At 40.7% G+C, this 24091-nt stretch overlaps 1 protein-coding gene across 10 annotated transcripts in view; it reads right to left on the bottom strand.

The window, feature by feature from the left end:
• PPFIBP1 (PPFIA binding protein 1) overlaps nt 1-20649 on the bottom strand; it is a 133563-nt gene extending 112914 nt beyond the window's left edge. For all 10 annotated transcript variants that reach the window (XM_042467161.1, XM_042467158.1, XM_042467160.1 and 7 more), the window contains exon 1: nt 20417-20649. The gene's annotated coding sequence lies outside the window, so the exon portion shown is untranslated. The remainder of the gene's footprint in view (nt 1-20416) is intronic.
• Between the last annotated feature and the right edge of the window lie 3442 nt (nt 20650-24091).

Here is a 24091-nt window from a genome sequence, read left to right on the forward strand (position 1 = left end):
AACAGCATGGCTTTTCTTCCCCAGTGTGATTTTAAACACCTTTGTCTAATAAAGAAGCCAGTGAAGCTTCATAACTGTTTGTGCTCAACCTAAAAGCTGGGTGGATGAGAGAATAAAGTGGGGTCAGTAGTTCCAGGACAGATTATACACCAGGGAATGGTTCCTTTTTTAAGTAAGAGTTAAACTACAGTACTAACATTGACCCATGGATACGTTGACTGGTTTGGGGGGTCAATTTTTTGACTAAAATTTCTAGACTTATACATTAGTATACACAGTAGTAATTCAGCAAGCCTTAATGATAGGCAACTATGCACTCCTTATATATGATTATTTTCACAAGCATTCCATCTACCCCTTTCAGCAAATTGGAGTTGACAAGAAGCAATTGCCTAGCTTGTTGTTGTTGTTAATCACCTTCAAGTCAGCAAACAGCCTCCTAGCAAGGGACCAGAATGTTTTTACATACTGGAAGAATGTGGTTCTTCTCTCACTCCACCCTCAATAGGTTCTTGACAGTACAGGTATGTATGAACAGATAAGCTATTAAAATTTTGCGACCTAGTGGTTTTTCTGGACTGGTTGCAAGGATGTTTTATAAAGTTGCAAGTTTCCCACCCTTCACCGCTGCTTTTCAGGTAGTAAACTTGCCAAAACAACAAATATAAGTATTTGTAGGCAGACAGGAGAGCAAAACAGAAGGAAACATGTTTTCTGGTCGCTTCGATGTACTCTTTGGCAAAGCTACAATTAACGTCAGATTTTGGGATACCTGGTTCAAGCTTTTGTACTATCATGCAGTATTATAGTTTACTGTAATTATGCTATTCATCAAAACAGGAAACTGATCCATTATGTCTACCAAGGATTTTTTTTTTAAAGTGTAACTCAACTGATTTTAATATCAGGTAGAACTGGCTTCCCAAAAAAAACTCCTCACAAATATATATGGGTAACTGATTGTTCAGGTTTTCTTCTAGTTATCGGTCCATTTCACAGAAGTTTGACTTATATGTAGCGTATACAACAGCTTAAATCTGGATTTGATTAGAAGTGTTCAGACAGAGTTGTCATAACAAACACACACAAGTGGGGTTGTCATATTCTGCTCTCCCCTAAAGGGGATTTTATTACAGTAAAAAAATGTTCATGCAACAACTATTCCACTACTATAGCAGGCTAGCTGTTTTAACCTCACGGTATTTCCATTTCATTTCAACCAGTTTTAAGATTTGAAGGAATAACTCAAAATTAGACATGATGGACAAATTAAACGCTACTGAGGTTCACATGCTGGGAACTGTTCAGACAGGACTAATTGAATCAGCCTCACGGAAAATTGTCTGGATTGCATACATACTCCAAGCCATAAAGGTCCAGTACAATCTGGACCACACAAGTTCCCTGGGGGCCACATGGCGTCTCAGGGACCACAGTTTGATCACCTTTGGATTAAGAAGAATGTTGCAGCAGTTCCACTGTCATTGCGTTGTGCCTGGAATGCCCTGTAAACAGTTGTCCTTCCCCATTAAACTTCTAAAGTAGTGTAGTGTTGCTCTTTTTTAAGGGACACTTCCAAGACAATTCAAGCACCCTGAAAGGGAGCATGACTAAAGAAACAATCGTTACTCAACTCTACTGCGGCAGTCTCATAGTAAAACAGATATGTTCCCATAGATCATTCACTTCAGACCCATCAGACCACAGAGCAAAAGCTATTAAGTTATCTCTGTGGAACAAAGCTACCTAAAGTAGGATGTTTATCAGGACCACCATGAAATGAGAAGCCAATTGTATTATCTCAAATCTTCACGATAAGCTCAGGCAAAATTACATCTGGAGGCACCTGGTGCAAAGCCATTTTATATGCACACACCTGCTATTATTGAAGCAAAATCTGAACAATAAAGATTAAATTTATCAACGAGTTAATCATACAACATCCATAATAAGGAAAAAGCTGAAAGGAAGAGATGCAATGTATCCTTTAGTGACAGAAACTCTTCTAGTTTCAGAAACATTTAGAGATTTTTTAAAAAAATACTAATAGAAGAGATGACAAAATCAAAAGAAATTAAGGTAGCGGTACATTTTTCTCATGTACAGCTGTCTTTAAGCTTCACACTGTCTTATCCACAAACATATCCTTTTCCTTTAAGCAATTTTCACAGCCAGGAGAACTGGCAGATTCTCCTTCCTATGCTACTGTAATGAAGTATCTCAAGATAAGGGGTGTCCTTTGAAGGCTACCCTTTCATCCAAAGCACATTTTCTTTGAATCCCTATTAATGTCAAGAGAAACTACATGCAATTTAACCTATCTCTGAACCACACTGTCTGTCCCCTGTGCCAGAAAATTAGATGTGCATTGACATTTTCAGGGTAAAACGGCAGCTGTTTCCACGTGCCAAAACAGCCATCATCCCCCCAAAATCCAAGAGGTGATCAAAAGTAACATGCTGTCATTTCCAGTTAGAGTAACAGTGGTTATGATGCCTGCCTCCTGAAGCTCAAATTAGGGCAGTGTAGCCTTCTAGAAGTTATTTCTGACCACTAACTGGGCTGTAAGGGGTGGTCATTTCAAACAAGGTAAATACTAGTGTAATGCCATACCACTGGTGAACATGATTGCTGCATGAAATGCTCAGAAAAACACTCCATGCTCCTGAGCTCTGGAGTGTGCCCTGCTCTAGACAGAACCAACACTCTGTACCCTCTTACCTTTTATGCTGCATTATATTGTAACAGGAGAACAAATCAGAAAGTGTCATGATTTTTTCTCTTTGCAGTACTGTCCCATGTTCTATCTGACTGGGAATCATGACAGTTAAATCAATTCTGAACAGGTTCAGATGTGCAGTATAATTAACACATGGCTATTAAACTACAGCACATCCTCCCAAGCACTTCATATGGCAGTTGTATTCACCATGGGAGCGGCATACACAGGTGGTTGTTGTTACTGACATATACATTGTGAGAGGAAAACATGTGTTTCAAAATGTTTAGGGACACATGCCAAGGAACTGAAATCAGCCATAACTCTGAGACACATGCCCACTTAGAAATGCCTCTTTACCTTTGACACATGGTTAAAACCAGTGTAACCACAGTAAATACAAGTGCTTTCCTCAAGTGTGAAGCATTCCATTGTCTTTTTGAACATTGCAAGTCATTATTTTGCTTCTCAGTACAATCTGGGAAGTATTTCCAGAAATTGCTTAATTATGGATAAACCTTTTGCATGAATACACCCCAGGGAAAGGGAATGCGTGTACAGCTGCATTTTGTTTTGCAGAAAGGATCTCTCTTTGACACAATTAACTTCGCAGCAGTTGGTTTGGATTCATCTGGGCATTTATCAAGAACATATCCTTTGCAGTCTGCTTCTCCAAGTCGCATGTTCCCAATTAACAGAGCACTTGGGAAACTACAAGTGTAAGGGAAGAAGATCTAACCAGAGTAGAAACAATGCCCAGCACAGGCAGAGAACCACAAATCCAGCAGGATGACAGAGTCATTTGTGGAAAATCCCAGCCTTCAGCAAAAAATAGAGTATGACAGCAGCAATGAGCACTTTTCCCCTTTACATTTTGGAAAAAGAAATATAAAGCAGACAGTCACCCTCCCTTGTCAGAGACAAACCAAAAATACCAGACAGCTTCCTCATTTGAGGAAGAAGGGAACCACTTAATTCACAGAACCACAGAGTCTTCACAACTGAGTAAAACCTTTGCAATCATGTCATTATGCCAGTCAAAGAGGCCTATTTCTGAAGGTATCAAAAACTCAAAGTATACCACTGTGGAAAGGACACACATATGCTCCACCACTACAGCTTTCAAATCAGAGCCAATTCACTGACTTAAACAGGTAGCTAAGTAAGATCAGAGTACCTAACTAAAGCAATTCAATGAACTATGGTAACTGGAGCATATGCATATTTTCAGATAAGTCATTACTGACCTAACAAAACAATGGTATGATAACAAAAGATTCCCATGTTCAGCCTGATATGGTCCTTGGTTTGCTTTCATTTTATCCTCACAAGAACAATTGGCCCCTGGTCCCTGCATTGTTGTTGATCCTTTGTGTGCTTGAATTGAATTTAAAGAAATCTGGGTTCATTCCCTCACCAGTCCCTCCATGATGCCCACAGGGAAAAATCTTCAGTCAGATACTGAGGCTAGGTTTATAGTGACTAATGAAAAATAGTGACTGGTGGAGAATAATATCTGGCTGAAGATTTTTTCCAGAGAGCATCATGGAGGAGCTGGTGAGGGAATGAACCCAGATTTCTTTAAATTCAGTTCAAGCACTCTCTAATGCAAGGGCCAGGGGCCAATTTTTCCCCTCCAGTGCCTAAAAGATCACACATACCTGTTTTCCTCTGCAGTACCTCTCAAAATAGTGACAAGAAGTGCATCACTTCCTGTTGAGAAGGACTGTAGACAAAATTGGAGCTGTTTTTGGAGTAACAGGATTCTGTAGTGGTTCAGGGTATGGGCGGGGACATTTTATTTGTTTTAAAGTATCTGAGGACTTTCTGTGTGGTTCTGGGGCACAAACTGCCCCAAAATCATGCCAATTATTTTATAATTTTAGAGCTGGTATGGAAGGGCTTTGGGGGGACATTGGGGGTTTCAGGGGCTACATACAACCCATAGCCTGCACTTTGCTCACACCTCCTCTAAGGCATCATAACATGGTTCATAACATGATGGAATAAGTTCTACTGCAATATCCAAGTCTCACTATCATCAATGCTATCACTTTTTCATGCTATCACTTTTTCAGTTCTGCACATACATAGCAGAGAAGAACTCTACTGAACACAGGAGTGTTACCTTTACGTAATACATAGTCATAGTTCTTTTATATTGGATGTGAGCAACTTTTCCCCATCCCTGCAAACTCCCCAGGAGCCACGCCACTCACTTTCAGTGTGCCACTACATTTAGGACTGCAATAGTGATAAAGGAAAACGCGCAAAAGCTTTGTCATATTGTTTCACCTCTTCTGATAAGTACACATTTCTCATGCAGTTAATTCACCAAACACAAATCTCTGTTCAAGCATTTATTAATATAATATAGACAATGTGGTGTAGAAGTTTGAATGTGCACTAAGACTTCCAGTGACTAGAGTTCAAATTCCTGCTCCACTATGGAAATTGACTTGGGCAAGTCACTCTCTCTCAGCCTAAGAGGAAGGCAATGGCAAACCTCCTTTGACTCAATCTTGCCAAAAAAAGCCTAGAATAGGGTTGACATAAATGACAGTCACCTTGAAGGAGCATAACATTTATTCTGCTCATTACACTTACAAAGGCGTATAAAGATGAAAATAAGACCTCCAGTTCTGAAAGCCTTCTCCCAATAAACAGAAATTCATATATTTTACTGAACCATATTTACTACCTGAACATGCCTCTACTGGTCAGATCCATGTTAAAATTAGCCTCCTTCCTACAACTCCACCAAATTAATTTGTTATTGTTGCTCTGTTCCTTTGTTACTCAGTCAGGTAGGGGAAAGCAGTACAAGAACAGCACATGACTCAGATAAACTATAGAAACATCACGTGGGCTTTTGTGTAGTGAAGGCTGAATATGGCACCATAAAGACAGGCCAAAATAAAGCTGCTTTGAGTCACTTTGGAGATATGCTGTTTAAATGATGCATGCATACTAAGAGTCCGGAAGCTGTGCCAAAGCTGCACTCCAATCCTTAGGACTGGATTGTGGCTTTGTTGCGGCTTCTGGGCTCTTAGTACGCATGCATTATATAAACAGCATACCTCTGAAGTGACTCAAAGCATCTTTATTTTGGCCTGTCTGTTTGGGGCCCAAGACATTTAAACAGGGATTACTCCTGTGTGAATGCTGTTTTCAATTTCCAATACCATCCAGTATGCTTTTGTTGCTGGAAAATCTTAACCACTAAGAGGTGAATAGAGGTCAAATTAGCCTGGCTGATTTCTTACTAGTTTACTCATTTTTCCTGGAACAGTTCAAGTTCAATTCAAGAAACAGTCTTCCATTTCCATTTATTGAGAAGTCACGATCACTCCAATACAGCTCTGCACTCTCCCCCTGCCCACCTCACTCTCTAGCTCTATGAATGAGAGAGTGGTATGTTTGTGACATGATCTCAAACGGGTGGGTCAATTTAAGTGGATTTTTGTTTGTTTGTTCTCTTTTGCATAATGTAGGGTAAACCAAACTGCTTTAGTTCATCCACATCTATCAAGGCCACGTTTCTTAGTGCAAGAGTAAGTAGGAATGATAGTTCAGGGTGTATATGTATAAACAAATTTCTATACAAGGGATTGTATGTCCACATAGATATCACCTTGCCAATTAGTCAGCCCTCTGTATCCACAGGTTCTTTATCTACAGTTTCAACCATCCATGGTTTGAAAATATTAAAAACATATATGAATTTCCAAAAGCAAACCTTGATTTTGCAATTTTATATAAGACAAACATTTTTGCTGCACCATTGTATTTAATAGGACTTGGTACCCAAGTGGGGTCCTGGAACCAAACCCCAGTAGATACCAAGGGTCCACTGTACATACAGACCAATTAACAACCATGAGAAGGGGGCATATGTACATGGAATGCCTCCACTGAGGGGGTATTCTGTGGTAATCTGGATTTCTTTCCAGGAAAGGAAGTTTTCATATATTCTTGGGACATTCATCACCATTCCTTAGGATTCCTAAACACACAACTGCAGCAGGGAACCAGCTAGCCAATGCATCCAGGTACCATCACCATCCTCTTGATGTGTTCTGAGCATTACTTTGAACACTCCTGCATCACAGGCCCAGCAGAGTTACAGCTAAAAATAATAAAATAAATAAGGCTGATAAGCTAATTCTTGTGCAGTCCACATGAAGTCTGTATGCACATAAACCCACAGGTGATATTGGCAAAAATGACATTATGAAGTTTAATTTTCATTTTTGCCAGAGAGAGGAGGGTGATAAAAAGAAAATAGAATATACCAACAATGAGCATGAACCAAGGAAGTAAGATGCTAAGAACCAATGAAAAATGTACTTAGAAACATCCATTAATAGGTTCATTTTCTGTGGGGAAAATACAAGTATTTTTATTAAGGAGAAGGGTTTTTTTAAAAATCCCATTCTACTGCTTTAGGAAGGAAAGGAAAATACAAAAGAAAGAAAATGACTGCCATTTTTTATGCACAAAGGTTGCACCATGTTCACTGGCTAAGATATACAAGGAGAGTGTGAAACAAGGTAAGACTGTTGCATTAAAAACTGACATATGATTGTTCAAAATGCACCACAGCCTGAATGAACTAATACCTACGACAGGTGGGGTGGGCACAGGACTTTTATCCAACATGAAGTGGCTTCCAGAGTCACCTCCTGTTAGAAAAAAAAGACCTCTCCTGAATCTAAAATGCCCCTGAGAGGGCCAAAAGTATGTGAAACATTGCTCCCCACATCACTTAGGGTACCCGGGGGGGGGGGTTAAATGGGGGCATATTTTCAAAATATAGTTGGCCCTCCACATTTGCGGCTTTGAGTTTTGTGGATTCAATTCTTTGCAGTTCTCTCTAGGAATCTCTAGGTCATCCAGAGCAACTCCGGACCATAGAATTGTGCTGGAGAACCTAGACATTCCCAAAGAAAACAATTCTATAGGCATTTGTAATTCCTACAGCATGATTCTATGATCAGAATTTGGCAGATGTTAACCAGAGTTGCACTGGAGGACCTGGAGATTCCTAGAGAGGTGTTCTCTTAGGTAAAAAGAATACAGTGGTGCCTCGGGTTACGAAATTAATTCGTAACGCGGCCGCTTTCGTAACCCGAAAAGCCTTCGTAAGCCGAATTGCCATAGGCGCTAATGGGGAAAAGCCGCGATTCCGTGCGAAAAAGCCGAAAAAAAGCACCAAAAGTTTTTTCGTAACCCGAAAAAACATTCGTAACCCGAAACAATAATTCCCTATGGGATTTTTTCGTATCCCGAAAATTTCGTAACCTGGGTATTTCGTATCCCGAGGTACCACTGTAAGTTTTTTTTTTTAATTTGCAGTTTTTCCACATTCATGGGGGTCACCCCTAACCCCAGCAAATGTGGAGGGACCACTGTAACTGTATATCTGGAGTGTGCAGCCCTTTATGGTCCCCTGCTGACCCTAGCCCCTGAGAATTGTCCAGATCTGTACTCTAGCTCAGATATTTTCAAACTAGGTCCCCAGATGTTACTGACCTTTAACTTCAGGAACCCTAGTCAGCATGGCCAATGCTTAGGGGATTCTGTGAAATCCTTCAGATCTAAGAAGGGCACAAGGTTTAGAAGCACATTTAACCTCCGTACCAGTGATGCTCACAGCAGCTTCTGGACATAGAAAAAGAAACACCTCTTCACCGTCTTTAGCTATGCATAAGATGAAATTTCAGCAGGTGTAGTTTGAAGCAAATGGTAGCCTCCATAAAGAAGCAAATGGTGGACTTCACAGGAAAAAAGAGAGACAGGTCAAGTGAGGACAAAACCTTCCTTCCACTTCTGAGCAAGGTTCCTGCAGAAAGTCCAGGTTACACGGTCTAGGCTACCATCACTATGATAGCAAATTATATTATTTATTCTGATTCTGTTTTATTCAAAGAGAGTCATGTCACAGAGCTTGTCTGTAAACAGCAGAGTGAGAAATCATTTAGTCTGCATCCCACTTTTGCCTCATTAAAAAAACAAAGAGGTCTTAGGTGACATCCATTTGACACCCTGAAAGTAATTGTTGCTTTTCCACAAGAAAGGGGGGTTAAAAATCACACTCCCGTTTCATAAAACTGCAGGACAGAACTAGGTCACCCAATAACTGTGTAGGCTTAAAAGAGCAACAGACTTTGAATTTTACTTTGAAGTTTGGAAATGAGGTCAACATCACAGGAGGGGTGAAGAGAAAAGACAGTCTTGAGGGTCTCTGCCTTGCTCTGCCCCCCCCCTTTCTTTTTGAGATGCATACCACCTTTATGAGAAGGGCATGCTGTGGCGGGGTGCCTTCATAAATCAAAGCAGAGTCTGTATTCACCTACATAGCTGGGAGCTTATTGATCATGTTTAAACAGCACAAGATCATTTTGCCACAGGATTCTCATTTTCTCCAAAGTACTGTCCCAAGATGCACGGGGCTATTTTTGCTAACCTCTACTGTGCAATCTGCAATAACCAGGAGGGTACCATCACTGGCGTTGGGGCTGGAAGCAGATGGGGAACACACTCAGATTTCCAAACTGTATTCAATTTCTGAGTTTCGTCAGCAAAGACAGTAGGTGGACAAGGTTTCTTTTTTTAACAAAAATAAAATAAAATTATTGTGCTTTATTTAAACAATAGCAAAGAACAACAAACAACATGTTTGAAATATCAATTTTTACCAGCACATCACATGAACTACCCTTTGATACTCCAAAACAGGGTGAACAAACCTCTGCCTTCCAGAGTCTTTTTTTTTTAAACTAGAACTTCGTGATCTAAGTCAGGATCTGTAACTGTACTTGGACCAGGGTCCACTTTTCCTGCAAGATGGACCCCACAGCAAAGCCAAATACTTCCATTTTTACCTCCATACACCTCACTTTCTGTTGACATTCTGAGAGCTAGTGCAGAGGGGAAAGGAGCATTTGGGTGATAATGGGTTCTTGTGGGGAATTTCCACATGTTTTTAGCACTGGGAGTACAAAACTAAACTATGTTTTTTTAAAAAAAAAAGTTTGTGGGCTTTGGCATGCTAATGGGGATATTAGAAGCCACAAAAGTGGGATCCATGAGCCAAATGTAGATAGACTGCGTCCCAGAAATGAGAGCCCCTGCTTGCTGCTGGTTGAGGCTTCATCAATAGATGAAGCATATTCCAAAAAAGAAATGAAGAAAAACTAAGGAGTGATATGAGAAGGTACGTTTTCCAAGTAGACCTGTGAATTTAGCAAGAAGTTCTCCAATGAAACGCCAACTCTGCTAGTGACTCACTGGTGCAATCAATTTTCAAACCATACACCTATAGAAGGGGTGAGAAACCTGGCCCCCACCAGATGTTGCAGGACTGCCACTCCCATCCTCCACCATAGCTGCCTATTAGGGCTACAGATGATGGGAGCAGCGGTCCAGCATTACTGGAGAGCCACACATTGCCCACCCATTTACAACTGAAGCTATAAACAATTTCACCCACCTTTCCATTCTAAGATTACAGGCACAACACAATCTCTGAAAGCCAACTTGTGCTATATAGTTTCAGAAACACAGGACTTGGCACAGCAAGTACAGTTTCATCTCTGATATTTTGATGCTTTATTAATAACTGCAGATAAACTACACAGAAACTGATACGTAGTTCTTTATGACCCAACATGCAAGAATCAATCTTGTCAACCAAAGAGTGTTTAATCTCTTGGAAAAGAGATCAAAGCACCACTGATATTTAGATTTGTAAATATGTTTAATGTGGAACAAAATACTACAAGCTAACCTCTAGACCCCAACCACAATATTAACATGTGTTAATTATAGTGCAAAATCTGCCTTATAGGACTAATGCAATGAAAATGGAGAGCAGTATTTGCCCTGCTAAGATGCATGACTTCCACTGACTCATAGGAAAAAAGGAGTATGTTTCATGTTCATCATTAACGGACAATACTGTAACTGCTAAATTTACCCTCTGTACAAGCAAACAGGGATTAGTTTTCCCACCAACCAACTGGGAAACTTTAACAATCTCACAGACATTATCTCCTTAAAGTGGCCAACATATGTGTGTGTTCTTTTATATTTCTTCTAATAAAACAGTCATGTATTTCCCCATGCCTGGAATCTCTATCAGTTATTACCAGTATAGCTGGTGCTTAGTTCCTGCATATGTTATGTTAATTAAATCTAGATTGCTGCTGGCAGTGGAGACTCTACAAGCCCCAAGCATTTAAGGTAACAACCTTACAGAAGCAGTAAAACTCTATACCAACCTTCTCAACCTAATGACCTGGTGCCTAGATTATGGTTCCTAGTGTCCCTGACCATCGGATGTGCTGATTGGAATTGATGGGAATTGAGGTCCAAAACTTCTGGAAGGTGTCAGGTTCTGTACAACGTTAGATCATATATGGAAATTCACACAGAAGTGTAGTGCACCAAATAAAATTGTCTCTCCTAATGGAAAATTCATCATACTAGTCCTTTCACACTACACAATAACAACACTCTGATTCTATTTTAAGTGCCATCAGTGAGATCCCCTAGGTAATTCTGAGAACTGCAGTTTAGCATGATGCACTAGAGCTCTCTGGTTAAGAATTCCAATTCCCCTCCCTGAACTGCAAATGAAAGCCAGCACAGTGGAGGCAGTGTTGTGCTGACACAGGGTTTGAATCCCTGCTTGGCCAAGGACTGACCTTGAGCAAGTCACACTCTCTTAGCCTAACAAGAAGGCAAAGGCAAATCTCCTCTGAACAAATCTTGCCAAGAAAATCCCATAATAGGTTCATCTTAGGGTCGTCATAATACAGAAACAACCTGAAGGCACACCATAGCATCAACAAACTGCAGATCCTAGGATTCCGTAGGATGGAACCACAGCAATTAAAGTAGAATCATACATGGCATGATAATTGTGTAGTGTGAAATAGTCCTTAGGCTAGAATCCTTCATGCCAACTTTGTTTTTTTGTTGTTGTTGTTGTTGTTTATGACTTGCCAGGATTATTGTTTCAAAAAACTAGCACTCAAACACAGGACTCAGTTTGCTGCTATCGTGTGCCTTCAAGTTGTTTCCGGCTTAAGGCAACCCTAAAGCAAACCTATCATGAGGTTTTCTGGAGCTGGAAGTTGAAAATCAATGGCCTGTTACAGACAGCCAAAATAAAGCTGCTTCGAGTCACTTTGGAGGTATGGTATTTCAATGATACATGCATCCTAAGAGTCCAAAGGCCGCACCAAAGCCACGCTCTGGTCCTAAGGACTGGAGTGCAGCTTTGGTGAAGCTTCCAGACTCTTAGGACTCATGCATCATTGAAATACCATATCTCCAAAGTGACTCAAAGCAGCTTTATTTTGGCTGTCTGTAACAGGCCAAAATGCAGTAGTACTGTGTCCATACTTTAAAACCCACAACATAGCTGTCATCACAAACTCTATACTTGCCTACCAAGAAAATTAAACGTTTCAAAATATAAAAAATTCCATCCACAACTGGCAAACCTTTACAGCTGTTTAACTATGTCACTTCTTTTCCAGAAGGAGTAGGGAAAGTTGATTTTGGAAGAAGTGACTCTCATTCCTCTGAGAAGGAGGAGGCTGACAGAATCCTTCTTTCAGGCAGGCTACTAGTCTATGCCCAATGTGAGGGAGGGCCAGCCGTTTGGGTGGTCTCTCAAAGATTAAATGTTGAAAGAACTTTATTCCAAGCCATTTGACAAAACCTGCAAATTTCCTTGAAAGAAGGAGACAGTGAGTCCTTTCCGTTTAACTTACAGAAGCCTAAGTGGTAACATGTACACTACAAGTCTATTCCACATCCTTCCCAAATTAGTTCCTGGCTTACAATTCTCTAGTAATGGAGGACAAACTACAGAGGGATAGTCAAAGGCTTTCATGGCCAGCATCCATAGTTTTTTGTGGATTTTTCGGGCTATGTGGCCATATTCCAGAAAAGTTTCTTCCTGACGTTTTGCCAGCATCTCTGAAGACGCCAGCCACAGATGCTGGCAAAACGTCAGAAAGAAACTTTTCTGGAACATGGCCACATAGCCCAAAAAACCCACAAAAAAAAAACTATAGAGGGATAGTTAATCAGAACTTCATCCACATTTACACTAGCTAGATCCAGACTTAATCATACTTAGAGAAGTCTAGCGTAAGATGCCTCTCTGAAGATGCCAGCCACAGATGCTGGCGAAATGTCAGGAAGAAACTCTTCTAGAACATGACCACATAGCCCGAAAAACCCACAAAGAACTAAAGACTGGTGTGAGAGCCAGCATGGTGTGACAGCCAGGATAGTATAGTCATCTGAGTGTTAAACAACAACTCTGAAGACCAGGTTTCAAGTTCCCAGCTAGGCCATGCAAACCCACTGGGTCATCTTGGATTAGTCACACATTCTCAACCCAGAAAACCCCATGATAGGTTCACCTTAAGGTCACCATATGTTGGAAATTACTTGAAGGCACACAGCATCAACAATAGTGAAGACCTATTGAAATCAAACTCTGAAGTCATTACTAAATGAAACTTCATTGATTTCAATGATTACATTCCACATAAATCTGGATCCAATCCATTAGATTTTAAGATTTTTTAATAACTTCAGTAATTTAACTATTTTGACTAGGGTCTGCATTTCACATTATAGTCACTTAAACTCCCTTCCTCACATGTCCCAAACCTACAAACCCTTTACTTCACAATCAAAATATAGAATATCCCAGAATTCCACAGGATGTTGCCATGACAATTCAAATGAAAGGTAGCACTATAATTGGGCAGTGTGAACGGGCCCTTGGTTTTGGCTAGGATAACAGGTTATCCAAAGCCATTAATCTTATTTAGTCAGTTTCCATCCTTTACACTTCCCCAACCCTCCTGTGCTTCTCACTTTCTGGGATGACCACTGCTTTATACCAAACTTGCTATGGGTTCAGAAGTTAATTATGGTAGACCTTTAGTATCTGCTGGAGTTTGATTCCAGGATCCCCATAGATACCAAAATCCATGGGTGCTCAAGTCTCATTAAATACAGTGACACAGTAAAATGGTGCCCCTCATATAAAACAGTAAAATCAAGGTTTGCTTTTTGGAATTTACATTTTTTAAAAATATATTTTCAAGCTGTGGATAAGGAATCTGTGAATACAGAGGGATGACTGTATATAAATTAGCTATCTCATTGTTTTTGCTTCAGAGGTGCTATACCTAAAATCTCCTGGTGATCTTTGTGCAAGAGATACCCAAAGCAGTTGCTACTTCTCTGGTACTTATATGATCTGAAGCACAAACAGCAATTGCATACATTTTTTAGAGCTGGGGCAGGAATCATACAGCCTTCCAGATGATGTTGGACTGCAACTCCCATCAGACCTAGCCAGCATATCCAATGGCAAAGCATGCTGGGAAATGCAGCCCCACAATATCTGGAGGGATGCAAAACTCCCGCCACTATTTTAAATAGACCACTAATTTGCTGCAGTTCCTGCTGTTTTTATAGTGCTGCCCTTGCCACCTTTTCCAAAACATCTGCCAACAACTACAGCAGACTTTCAGCCACTACAAAACTCTTTGCAACTTGGCCACTGCTCATGACTTCAATGGGTGCGGGGTAAAAGGTTTGCTCTTTCTTGGTTGGAGGGTGCTGTATTTCTCCATGCACAAAGAAACGTTTAAGCTACACATCATCAATCATAGGCAACTCCCTGTTAATGGGATATGGATCAACACAGGGCCAATGTCAAGGATAAGCTTTTCTGTCATGGCAACTTTACCATGAAGTTCAATGCTTTGATTTCTACATATATACAGTACCCCCACTGCTGAAAATTATTCACTTGGCCAAAAAAGAAAAGGGGACACAACTTGTGGGTCAGCTAAATATGCTTCCTGTTTTCAAGTAGCTGACCTGATCCCATCTTCATATCCTCACCCTGCTTGGCCTTCTGTGATGGTGCTATAACAGTCAAGGCCAGCCGTGCTCCCTCCAGCCCTAGCCAGCAGAACAATGGTGATGGATTATGGGAGCTGAAGTCCAAAATCATCTACAAGACCACAGTAGCCCATCCCTGTGCTCACATGTTAGGAATGTACTATACACATTTAGATACATCAACTCTCCTTGTCTTCAGATCTATTCCACTGTTTAGAATTTTTTCACTTCCAGTGCCTTTGCTGCCGAGTTAAGATTTTAGGTGCGGAGATGCTTGTTTTGTCAATCACCTCTGCCCTCTTATATGTGCCACATCCAACAGTTTGCAATGCATATTTTACTGCCAAGGCTAGAGGAAAAGAATTAGCAATGCTGAATCTTCATAATACATTAAAACTTGTCTGCAGATTCAAAAAAAAGAGGTAAACCTGAGTCAGTCACTCCCTGTACAAGTTTATAAAAATGCATTAAGCTATCCTTTAAAATAGGAAAAATCACTTATGAAGAACATCACAAACCACACGGACATACTGCAACAGCTTATGTGACGTTTGAAAAGTAGCTTCAGGTTTCCAGCCAAACAAAGTTGAAGTCCAAAGTTTCATTACCATCCCTTTTTGGCCCCTGTCTCTCATGCACACACTACTTGAAAATAAACCATTTTATGTTGCAGCTGTTGTTCCAGAAAGGTCAACATGCTGCACAATATGCCATGGCCATTCTAGTGCTAAGCACCTGGGAGAATGACAACAATGTGAATCACTGACCAATGCATAAGACCCAATAGTAGAGCCTACTATGATCAGTGCATTAAGACCTATTAGTAGGGTAATGATGGATTATGCCATTCAATTTTTCCTTTAAATTGTAGCAGCTGGGGTATTTTTAAGAATTAGAATACTGTACATACAGACACTGAGTAAACATTTAAAAGATAGCAGGATGGAGTCAAAAAGACATTCAACCAAGTTTTTAAAGACTCAGAACTATTATTATTATTACACTGCAAATGCAGGGTGGGTCAAAACTTGAAAGAAGGGGCAGAGCTGAAATACAAATGAAAGAACTCACAACAACACACCAGTTCCAAATCTAATTCTTGGTAATAAATTTACCATGCTGCCAACCGTACATATGGTACATAACATACCATACAATTTATGTTAACCACATGCAAATCTAATGTTTAATAATTTTATATAACTCCCTTACAGACCATCTCAAGAGCTAGCACAAAATTATTTATTTGTTTGTTTAGTGGATTTACAGTCAGCATTCCACATTCACTGGGATTAGGGAAGCAGGACCCCCATGAAAAAGGAAAACCCATGAATAACTCTAGCCTCCCCAACCATATTTAACACACACAAAAAGGTACAATCTGGAGATTCAACCCACCACAGATGCTTTCAAGACAGCAGGATTCCTTTGTGAGACTAAAGCAAGTGACTGTTGGGACATGCCATCACCTCCACTGCTACCCTGTGCCATTTTTAATAGTAACTTACAAGCCTTGCCCCATGTTTGTAGTATTGGGAGGCATGAAGTCCCTGTTGAAAATGCGACAGCAAATAATCTGTGAATAATCAAACATGCAAAAATCAAACCCACAAATGTGGAAGGCAAACTGTATATACCACCATTTTCCCAAGATGGAATTTAAAGTATCTTGCAATTGTTTCAAACAGATTAAGCTAAAACATTAGTTTACAAAACTTAAAAAATATACATTATTTAAAAAAACATGACTGAAAACCGTTAGTAACACCTAAAACATATTTAATACATAATTTCCAATAAAAGTAAAAATCCAACAAATCACTTCACAGAAATCCTTCTGCACTATTTCTTCACTGGAGAAGTGATCTCCACTTCTCCAGTCTTATGCACTTTATACAGTATGTGATATCATGACAATTGAATCTACAAAGTAGAGCCAGGACAACTATAAACTCCAAATCGTTGTGCCCATTCACAATATGCAATTATAATGCTATAGTAGTGACTCAGTGGGTTAAGTGGCTGGAGAGCCACGCAGTCCTCCTCGGGCTATGAATTCAATTCTCCACTGGAAAAGGTTGCTAAAAACAAAAAAGCCATCATAGTTTAGGCTGTTAAAAACAAAACAGCCATTGTGGTATAGTGGGTTGAGGGTTGGACTAAGACACTGGGAGACCAAGGTTCAAGTGCCTTCTTCCTCATGGAAACCCTCTGGGTGAACTGGCACATGCCACATGCTCTCAACCTCATGTGTGTGGACTAGAGGTCTTGAGAATGACAGCAACCCTAAGAAAACATTATGAAGGATATTTGTATTTTTAATCCCAGGATTTTCTTCCTCTACTTTTTCAGTGTGTAACATTTTACTGACAGATCCCACACTGTGCCCCAGGGCAGTAAACATGTCTCCAAAAATGTATTCCAAGAATGCAAAGCGTACAAGTATCAAAGAATTTCACCACCATTTGCATGCACATACATGAGAACATATACTGCATATGTCTCGAAACAGAGGTTAAAGATACCAAAGCGAACTGACATCCCAATAGGCTTGAACATCAAAGAAGCATTTCAACCACTCTTTATTTTATTCCCTGCCAACTCTTCCTCAGATGATGCCGCCCGGCGTATTTGCTAGTCAAAAGAAGGTGGGTTTGTTTTGCTCCTGTGAATAAGCAACCGCCAGATGTCTAGTCCAAATATATGGCAGCTTCCAGTTTCAGAGACAGGAAAAGATATAAAGAACTCTGTGTTCACCGGAGCCCTTACACATTCACCAGGACAGAGACAGCAGAAACTTGGCAGGGTTTAAAAGCAGGAGAAAACATAATAATATTAAACATACAAAGAGATGCCACAAGAAGATGTACAACATATTTGTACAGCTCATATGAAATATTCAACCCTTCCCACCAAAAAATGAAAAAACATAGATGCTGTTTACTATGCACACAGAAATTCCAGTGTTTTCATGAAAGTAACTCCCTGGTAAAGGACTGCAGCCTTGGAGAAGCCAGATTTACAACAAATATAGTATAAACACATGTTAGGGATACTTGCCAGGAAAGGTTTCCAATCTTAGCACAAGTTAACAAAGCCATGACTTCAAAATCTAATTAAACTGTTATCCTCATGCTTTTCAGACACTATTGTAGCTGCAATAAAATCACTGACTGAGCCAGAAAAAGGTCATTGGAAGCTTTCAAATCCATCCCCATTGCGCATGCAATGTGAGTTCAACTGGGTTTTCCCCCTGCACTGAAAGGTTAGGTAAAACTTCTAGCTCCTTTTATTAGACTGGACTAATAATTTTTTCCAGCTAGTGTCTCACACTGGGAAATGTTAAGCTCACAGCCAAACATATTCCCTCAAGCACAACAAGCTTTTCACAAATCTTGCTAATGCCATTCCCATTTCGCACCAGTATGAAGTTTTGATTTGTTCTGCTTTTAAATTGGCAGCTCATTCTGAGTTGCATCTGCTCTTGGAATAGCAGCGATTTGCATCCGCCACAGAACTATTTGGTGACCTCTTCTCACATCCATACTCTTTCTGTTTCTACTTTTAGCATGTTTCTAGTAAATATGAACACATATTAAAAAAAATCACGACACCCACAGAGACTGCTTGAAACAAAATGTGTAGGATTTTGAAATGTCTTCCTTGCCTTTGGCTAATCCCTCCCCAATCTTCGAGTTACATTTCTCAACCAGCCCTTCTTCTCAAGAAGGATTTCTCACCCCCTCACTTTTTTTTTCTTCCTTCCTTCTTTTTCCACCCTAAACTCAACTCACAGCCTCAACTTTGCAGTTTAATGGGCTGGAAACCTTTAGCAGCATGGTACTGGAAAAGCCAGCAGAATAGGAGATGCCAAGCATCCCCTTTATGAGTTTCTTTGGTTGGTGTTCTTTGTGAACTTGTATCCTAAGGCTTTTCGATCATGTTTGATGGTGGTGGTAGTGCAGTGTACTCTGTTGTAAAAAATGTAATCTTGCCTGGTATTGCAGTTTGAGTGTTGGATTAAGACTCTGGAGACCGGGGTTTAAAATCTTCACATGGGCATCAACTCATTGGGTGACCTTGGGCCAGTCACACTCTCTCAGCCCCAGAGGATGGCCCTGGCAACCCTCCTCTGAGGAAACTTGCCAAGCAAACACTATGATGGGTTCGCCTTAGATTAGCCACAAGTCGGAAACAACTTGAAGGCACCCAGCAACAACAAATACACTTTGTACGCATTTGTTGTTGACAAACGTGGATTGGAGGCACTCAGCAACAACCAAACAACAACCTAGCGGAATTCAAAAACATAAAATTATTACAGTATTATTATTTAAAAGAAAGAAAGAAAAGGAAAGAGGACATGGAGAGGGATGAGCCACCCCAGGAACAGGCAAATTGATTTTTACTTTGCTTTGTTATACTCATGTTCCTGTTTGGACCTGGCCAAGGGAAACCCAAAGGAGAGCAGCTCTAGGGCACAAATGTTTGGCAACCCTGGGCAAGTCACACTCTCTCAGCCTCAGAGGATGGCCCTGGCAAACCCCCTCTGAAGAAACTTGCCAAGAAATCCCTATCACAGCTTCGCCTGAGGCTAGCCATAAGTGACAAATAACAAGAACAACAAACAAACAAACAAACAATTTGCAGGATTCCAAAGTATAAAATAATTATGGAAAGAAAGAGGAATGATGGAAGGGAGATGAACCAAACCAGGAACTATGGCTCTGTCCCTGTTTGGACCTGGCTGGGGGGAACCTAAAGGAGAGCAGCTCCAGGGCACAAACATGTGGCAAACGTGGGCCAGTCACACACTCTCAGCCTCAAAGGATGGCCCTGGCAACCCTCCTCTGAAGAAACTTGCCAAGGAAACCCTATCACAATTTCGCCTTAGGCTAGCCATAAGTCACAAATGGCTTGGAGTCACACAAGAACAACAAACAAACAACCTGCAGAATTGCAAAATATAATACAATTATGATTGGAAAGAAAAAGAAAGAAAGAAAGAAAGAAAGAGAGAGAGAGAGAAAGAAAGAAAGAAAGAAAGAAAGAGAAAATGGAAGGAAGGAAGGAAGGAAGGAAGGAAGGAAGGAAGGAAGGGGGTGAATATAAAATATATAAAATAATTATGATTAGAAAAAGAAAGAAAGAGGAAGGAAGGAAGGAAGGGGATGAATATAAAATGTATAAAATAATTATGATTAGAAAAAGGAAGAAAGAAAGAAAGAAAGAAAGAAAGAGGAAGGAAGGAAGGAAGGAAGGGGATGAATAGAAAATATATAAAATAATTATGATTAGAAAAAGAAAGAAAGAAAGAGGAAGGAAGGAAGGAAGGGGATGAATATAAAATATATAAAATAATTATGATTAGAAAAAGAAAGAAAGAAAGAAAGAGGAAGGAAGGAAGGAAGGAAGGAAGGAAGGAAGGAAGGGGATGAATATAAAATATATAAAATAATTATGATAAGAAAGAAAAAGGAAGGAAGAGGAAGGAAGTGAATATAAAATATATACAATAATTATGATAAGAAAACGAAAGAAAGGGGAAGGAAGGAAGGAAGGGGGTGAACCAAGCCAGGAACAGACAAATTTGACTCTTCTTTTTGTCTTCTTCTCCTCTAGCCCTGTTCCTGTTTGGAGCTGGCAAGAGAAACCCCAAAGGAGAGCAAGCAGCAGAGCCAATGTGTTTCCCCCTTTCTTCCCTGCCATGGTCTGCCAAACGTCCCAGGAAAGGCACTCACTCACCCCAGGCGAAAGGAGTCCAGCAGGACCTTCAGGAAAGTTTCTCCTCCGGTTAAAAGCAGGCCTGGGCTTCACCAAGCCATGCCTTGCCTTCTTTTCCCTCTTCCTGGGTGCCCTCCTGCTTTGCCTTGCCTTCCCTTACACCATGCCAGGGCTCCAAGCAAGGACTGAGCCAGCAGCAGCAGCAGCCAGGGCGCAGCAACAAGGCACCTCCTTCCCTGCCTTCCTTCCCTGCCTCCCTCCTCCTCCTCTTTTCCCAGGTCTTCCCGCCCCCCAAAAAGACTGGAGGAAAGCCTGGAGAGCCCTCCCCAGGGCTGGCCCTGATTGGAGCAGGAGGAAGTCACTGGAGGCCTCAGCAGCACAAGCCCATGATGTTTCCCCTCCTCTCCTGTTGTTGCACATTCCTGGCTGCTTGGGAAGAGAGAGAGAGGGGGGTTCCCTTCCCTCTCTCAGCCCACAGAGGCAAGGCAGCCAAAGGAACCCTGGCTTCAGAGTACAGAGTTATCACAGAACAACAACAAATGGGCATGAAGTGTATTTGTTAGCAGGCTTTTTTCCATATAGATAGATATATATGTTTTGTTTTATTGAGTTTGGAATATTTGCATATGTAACATCTACATCTTGGAGACAGGATCCGAGTCTAAACCAAGACATTTATGTCTTGTATACACTAGTAGTTTTGAGTGTTGGATCATGACTCTGGAAACCAGGGTTCCAACCCTTGCTGAGCCATGAAACCCTGTTGGCAAGTCACACTCTCTCAGCCTCAGAGGATGGCCATGGCAACCCCCCTCTGAAGAAACATGCCAAGAAAACCCCAGGATAGGTTCACCATAAGTGAGAAACATGTTGAAGGCACACAACCACAGCAAACACACTCGTCCCTCCACATTTATGGCTTTGAATTTTGCAGATTTGATCACGCACAGATTTTATTAATATTTTCTCTCTAGGAATATCTAGGTCCTCCAGCACAACTCTATGGTCAGCTAACCAAAAGTCGCACTGAAAGACCTAGAGATTCCTAGAGAGAACACTCCACTAGGCATTTGTAGATCCTCCAGCACAATTTTATGGTCAATGTCTGGCAGATGTTGACCACAAAGTTGCACTGGAGGACCTAGAGATTCTTAGAGAGATGCTCTCTCAGGTAAAAATAGTGTTTTTGTTATTTGCATTTTTCCCACATTCACGGGGGTCCTGTGCCCCTAGCCCCAGCAAATGTGGAGGGACAAGTGTACATTTCATACACATCTGTTGCTGTGTGCCTTCAAGCTGTTTGACTTCAAGTTGTTTATAACTTACAGTGACCCAAAGACAAAACTATCATGGGTTTTTTCCTGGCAAGATTTGTTCAACGGAGTTTGCTATTGCCTTCCCCTGAGGCTGAGAGCATGTGACTTGGCCACGGTCACCCAGGGGCTTTCGTGACCAAGCTGAGAATCAAACCCTGGTCCAGCACTCAAATCACTTTGCCACACTGGCTCTAAAGATAATTTTATGCAGTGGGCCTTTGGTGTCCGCTGGGTTTTGGTTCCAGAACACCCCATGGATACCAAAATCCATGGGTGCTCAAGTCCCGTTATATACAATAGCATAGTAAAATGATGTTCCTTATATAAAATGGCAAAATCAAGGTTTGCTTTTGGAATTTGTATATTTTATGTTCAGGCCGTGGATGCTTGAATCCATGGATAAAGAATCCGTGGATACGGAGGGTTGTCTGTACACAATATTTTTAATAATTTTGTGCATGTTCAGTGTACACTGAACCATCAGAAAGCAAAGGCATCACTATCTCAATTTTTTTGTTTTTCGGAATATTTTGGATTTTGGAATTCTGGATAAGGGAGACTCAACCTGTAGTACTTTCAATAACAGAGTGGTTGTTCTCATTCTTTGCTCTCGCGTCACGCTTGCAAATGTATCCCACACGTACAATTTGGCACTGAAATAGGGGTTTACAATGGGGCTTTATTCACAGCAGTGGAAAACACCAGCCCCACAGTCAAATTCTGAATGAGTAAACAGAAGAAGAAAGGCTGCAACTGTACTCTGTTAGGAACTATAGCTAAATCCTCATATGTCGTGTGTACAGAGGGAGAATCATGTAAACATTTTGTTTGCCAAATCAATTTAAAAGTTCCACTTAGAAACAGTGCAACTACTGTAGAATCAACTCTGTGGTACTTTTAGTTGTAATTTCAGATATATCCTGGGTGGTTATAACGTATGCCAAATGGGAACACCATTCATTTAAGATGGTCACATTGACATCTACAGGCAGGAATTAAACAGGTGCAGCATTCCTCATCATGGTAATACAAGAATTGCATGCTACACATCCCTTCAAGATGCATGGCCCATGACAGAGAAAGTGGTGATTTTATTACCCAAAAGACTAAAAATGTATTATATAATAAAATAAATTCTAAGGATAATCTAAATTAAGATTTCAATTTTTGGCATTATTGTCAAAACATCTGTTTTTTATTCAAAAATCATAGAAGAATGAGGAACCTAACTTACACAGGGCCTTTTGATATGCGTGTAGTGTTGTAGTTTTGCGTGGTAAAAATGTTTAAGCTGATAAACATTAGTGAGCTTTACTGGAATTCTTCAACCAAAGAAAAATATCTATGCAAGTTAAAACAAGACTGTGATACAGATAAGGATCCCTGTTTTATCTTTTGCCGCTTAAATATGTTGGCTTTAAAAGTAGGTTTCTGGAATACACTTTTTAGAAAAGAGTATATGTTTATTTTAGTTTTATAATTCAACCATTAAAAGAACTGCCTGCTACAGGGACCGCTTGTTTCCACAGCTGTAAAGCCAGTTCTTGAAACATCTCCCAAATGTGGATCTGCTCCTTCAAGTTGGAATGGCCCAGACAGAACAGGATGAACACCACAATCCAGGCCAATGTGTCTGTGCATGCGCTTTCAAGCTGCCTGATGACTTATGGTAACTTCGTGAATTTAACAGGGTTTTCTTAAGCAAAAAATACACAGAGGTGGTTTTTCCAGTTCCTTCCTCTTAAATATAACCTTGTTGTTGTTTGTGCCTTAAAGTTGTTTCCAAGTTAAGACAAAGCTATCATGGGGTTATCTTGGCAAGATTTGTTCAGAGGAGTTTTGCCATTGCCTTCCCCTGAGGTTGAGATAATGTGCCTTGCCCAAGGTCACCCAGTGGGTTTCATGGCAGAGCTGGAAATTGAACCCTGGTCTTCAGAGTCATAATCAAACACTCAGACCACAATACCATGCTGGCTCTGAAATATAGCCTACAGCACCTGATATTTATTGGTGTTCTCCCATCCAAATATCAATCAGTGGTGACGCTGCTTAGCCTCCAAGATCAGACAGGAGCTGGTGTCTTTAAGGCATCTAAGCCTCCCAGACGGGCTAACCACCTGCAAAAACCTCGATCCTGTCTGGACAACAAACTGTTTACCTGTAATTGTACAGGTGATCCTTTATCCCTGTGTAAAGCGCCCTTTCAGAATGTTCTAGAGCTGAGATTTTGGGTAGGAGTACATTCCATCATGTATATTCAAGAAGTGCAGCTCCACTGATCCATCTTGGTTCCCACCCATTCCTACAGCATCATCACAGCTGAGGGCATAACATCACAGAAGAACATTTGAAGAACCACCATCACAGGGAAGTAACCAAG

This window comes from Sceloporus undulatus, chromosome 5 (assembly GCF_019175285.1).
Source record: "Sceloporus undulatus isolate JIND9_A2432 ecotype Alabama chromosome 5, SceUnd_v1.1, whole genome shotgun sequence".
Lineage (NCBI taxonomy): Eukaryota > Metazoa > Chordata > Lepidosauria > Squamata > Phrynosomatidae > Sceloporus > Sceloporus undulatus.